Below are 4,768 nucleotides of genomic sequence, written 5' to 3' on the forward strand. Positions count from 1 at the left end.
TTTTTTTTTTTTTTTTTTTTTTTTTTTTTTTTTGAGACAGAGTCTTGCTCTGTTGCCCAGGCTGGAGTGCAGTGGTGCAATCTCGGCTCACAGGCAACCTCTGCCTCCTGGGTTCAAGCGATTCTCCTGCCTCAGCCTCCGAAGTAGCTGGGACTACAGGCGCCTGCCACCATGCCCAGCTAATTTTTTTTGTATTTTAGTAGAGACAGGGTTTCACCTTGTTGCCCAGGCTCGTCTTGAACTCCTGAGCTCAGGCAATCCACCCGCCTCAGCCTCCCAAAGTGCTGGGATTACAGGCGTGAGCCACCGAACCCGGCCGAATGTGTTTCCTTTTTAAGGCTGAAGAATATTCCACTGTATGTATATGCCACATTTTGTTTATCCATTCTTCTGATGTTTGGCTTGCTTCTACTTTTTGACTATAATGCTGCTATGAACATGAGTGGACAAATATTTCTTAGAGACCCTGTTTTCAATTCTGCTGTGTATATACCCAGAAGTATATTTATCCCTCTAGAAGTGGGATTGCTAGATCATAGAGCAGTTCTATTTTTAATTTCTTTTTTTTTTTTTTTTTTTTGAGACGGAGTCTTGCTCTGCCACCCAGGCTGGAGTGCAGTGACCGGATCTCAGCTCACTGCAAGCTCCGCCTCCCGGGTTTACGCCATTCTCCTGCCTCAGCCTCCCGAGTAGCTGGGACTACAGGCGCCCGCCTCGTCGCCCGGCTAGTTTTTTGTATTTTAAGTAGAGACAGGGTTTCACCGTATTAGCCAGGATGGTCTCGATCTCCTGACCTCGTGATCCGCCCGTCTCGGCCTCCCAAAGTGCTGGGATTACAGGCTTGAGCCACTGCGCCCGGCCTCTATTTTTAATTTCTAAACAACATTCATGTTTTCCACAGTGGCTAAACTATTATACATTCCCATCAGTAGCACACAAGGGTTCCAGTTTCTCCATGTCCTTTCCAACACTTGTAATTTTTTAGGTTGTTTTGTTTTGTTTTGATAGTAGCCATTCTAATGGGTATGGGATGGTGTGTGTGTACGTGTGTGTCTGTATATTTATATCTTTATTTTCTTCCTTTATTTTACTAGAATGTAAACTCCATGAGGGCCAGGATTTTGTTTTTGTCACTGTTGCATTCCTAAAACTTTTAACCTGCCTGACACTTATTAGGCATCCAAAATACATTTGTCAAATGAATCAATAATCCCACATTTTCAAGATTTTTCTGGCCAGGCATGGTGGCTCACGCCTTTAATCCCAGCACTTTGGGAGGCCGAGGGGGGCAAATCACCTGAGGTCAGGAGTTCAAGACCAGCCTAGCCAACATGGTGAGACCCTGTCTCTACAAAAAATACAAAAATTAACCGGGTATGGTGGCATGTGCCTGTAGTCCCAGCTACTCTGGAGGCTGACGCATGAGAATCACTTGAACCCGGGAGGCAGAGGCTGCAGTAAGCTGGGATCGCACCACTGCACTCCAGCCTGGGTAACAGAACAAGACTCTGTCTCAAAAAAAAAAAAAAAAAGATTATTCCTGTATTAGCATTAGTACTCAAACTGAAAAGGTGAGAGAACAGTTATTGTAGGAATTATGATACAGAGCATGTCTAAGATTCCCTTCAATGTTTTGGGGTCTAAAATTAAAATCCTTTTCTTTACAGATATTTTAAAATGTAAACCCAGTATAATTTTAGTAATGTAATACATATATCATATCAACTAAAGAATAAATTCCGTCAACGCACATTCTCATCGGTTATCAAGAACCATATTTGTTTATTCCTGTGATCATTATCTAAATGTGACCTTTGTTGCTAGGTTCTAAAGAAATGCTCTTAGGTGGCAATGCTTTTGATCACCATTAAAACATTGTCCAGGAAATTTATATCAAGTCCTTGACGAGACAGCTAATTAAAAAAAGATCTTGCTGGGGGCGGTGGCTCATGCCTGTAATCCCAGCACTTTGGAAGGCCGAGGAGGGCGGATCACCTAAGGTCAGGAGTTTGAGACCAGCCTGGCCAATAGAAACCCCATCTCTACTAAAAATACAAAAGTTAGCCAGGCATGGTGGTGGTCACCTGTAATCCCAGCTACTCAGGAGGCTGAGGCAAGAGAATTGCTTGAACCTGGGAAGCGGAGGCTGCAGTGCGCCGAGTTCGCCCCACTGCACTCCAGCCTGGGTGACAGAGCGAGACTCTGTCCCACTACCCTCCTCCCTCCTCCTAAAAAAAAAAATCTTGAGGAGCTAAGTGTGGTGGCTTGCACCCGTAATCCTAGCTACTCAGGAGGCTGAAGTGGGATCACTTGAAGCAAGGAATTCAAGGAAAAGAACTTGAAAACTACTTTTCCTCCCTTCCACTGCAGTAATGAAACTGAACATAAGATTCAGTAAACAGGGGCAAGTAACCAGTAACTAAATTCCAGGTTCATGACATCTATGATTCAGTCTAGTTCCAGCTGTGTAGGTGTATTAGCTGTTGTTGACTGGTTACATATTTCTCTAATGTTTCCCAACCAAAACTTAGTTTCGTCGGATGCCATGAGCCCAGCCTCAATACATGGCATTTTTTTCTTTATTTCTAGAGAACTTTTTTCTCTTTTGTTTTTCTTTTCCTTTTTCTTTTCTTGACACAGGGTCTCTGTCACCCAGATTGGAGTGCAGTGACGTGATCATGGCTCACTGCAGCCTCAAACTCCTGGGCTCAAGCAATCCTCCTGCATCAGCTTCCCAAGTAGATGGGACTACAGGCATGAGCCACCATACATGGCCTTTTCTAGGGGTAAGCACATGACCCAGTTTTAATAATTAGAAGAAAGGAAGTGTCTGTAAGATGGCTACTAAGAAAGATTTACCTCCCTCATAAGAAAAGACCTTTTGCCACCACCTGACACCTTTCTCCAGCATTGCTTTCTGCTTTGGACATCATTACATGAAGATGTGATTTTTGGAACTGTGGCAGCCATCTAATGACCAGAAGGGATGACAGTGCTATCACTTGAGGATGGCAACGTAGAAGGATCAGAGAAGGTTCAATCATCGATGACACTATTGAGCCACTGAGCCAACAATCCTGGGACTCACAACTTCTGGCCTCCTGTTAGGTAAACAGTGAATGCACTTATGATTTAAGCCACAGTTAGTGGAAACACCCTAAAGGTGTATGTGTATGTGCACGTGAGCACTCGTGTATGGGGGTGTGTGTGCCTGTGTGTGTTTTAGGCAGGATCTTGCATCAAAGAGCTGTGACTTTGGACCACAACTTTATCATTTGCAGAGAGAGTTAGTGAGACAAGGAGATATTGTTAGGTGGTCCAAATTCGTATGCTTTGGGGGTTAGAGGTAAGGATGAGTTAAAAGAAAGTTGAAAATACAAATGCAAGATAAATTGCAAACTATCTTGGCTGGAGCTGTCTCTTCCTGCCTTGAAACAATTTAGAACATAGCAAATGCAGACAGCTGTTTAGAAATGGCTCGAAAAATGTGACCGCAGAGTCAAAAGCCTGTGGATGTTTAATACAGTTAATAAAATAAAACATTTTATGAGGTTGTAATATTTTCCTATTAAATTTGAGAAGGCTAACAAATGAAGTCTGATAATTATGCTTGTGAGATATGCAAATTACCTCTCTGACACTTGCACTTCTCCTCTAGAAGAAACTCGCTTTTAAAGATTCCTCCAGATGCCATGACTTTGGGTTAGTGTGATCCCAGGTGACTCACTTACTCAAACAATAAATTGCTTTTGATATCTTTTCTACCAATGCTTATGATGTCATTTTCATCACACCTGCATATGAGTTGCTAGCCAGACACAATAAATCCTGGCACTTTCATTTCAGGATTCACAATTTCATTATTACTTTCCCCTTTGAAAATAGCAATAACTTTAGAATCATTTCCTTTACTTTCTGCTTCTCCCACACTCCAAATTGGAAGCTCAGACCTTTTCCAGGTATATAGAGACAGCACCTTCTTCAGGGTAGCCAAACTCTTTTCCTTTCTTTTTTTTTTTTTTTTTTTTTTTTTTTTTGAGATGGGGTCTCGCTCTGTCACCCAGGGTGGAGTGCAATGGTGCAATCTCAGCTCACTGCAACCTCCGCCTCCTGGGTTGAAGCAATTTTCCTGCCTTAGCCTCACAAGTAGCTGGGACTATGGGCACATGCCACCACATCTCACTAATTTTTTGTGTGTTTTTAGTAGAGACAGGGTTTCACTATGTTGGCCAGGCTGGTCTTGAACTCCTGACCTCCAGTGATCCACCTGCCTCAGCCTCCCAAAGTGCTGGGATTATAGGCATGAGCTACCGTGCCCGGCTAGGGCAGCCAAACTTTTCATAAGCTTCAAGATGATAAAGGAGTCTCCATTATCTTCGTCACAATAGCAACCTGCCTTCCAAGAAATACAAAGGAATTCTCCATCTCTGCCCCACCCCTTCTTCAGCATCCTTCCTCTCTCCTATGTATTCATGTGTTCAACCCTGAGAGTGGCTGGCAAATATGGGCTTCTGAACCTTGGGGATTCAGGGATTCTATTTTCTCAGCAGCAAGAGAATAAAAGAAGCCAATAGATGCTGGTGGGGATGGAGTGGAGGATTTTCCTAAATACTGAGATCATTCCATAGTACTTTTCAAAAAAACAACAGCTAGGCAAAACTTCTGAATCATGGAACCATTACACCCTTGATGGTCCTCTAATAGTCACGGCCAATGTAAGGTGTGTTTTTTTTTTTTTTTTTTTTTGAGACGGAGTCTTGCTCTGTCG

This window comes from Rhinopithecus bieti, unplaced genomic scaffold, assembly GCF_001698545.2.
Source record: "Rhinopithecus bieti isolate Rb0 unplaced genomic scaffold, ASM169854v2 scaffold_12077, whole genome shotgun sequence".
Lineage (NCBI taxonomy): Eukaryota > Metazoa > Chordata > Mammalia > Primates > Cercopithecidae > Rhinopithecus > Rhinopithecus bieti.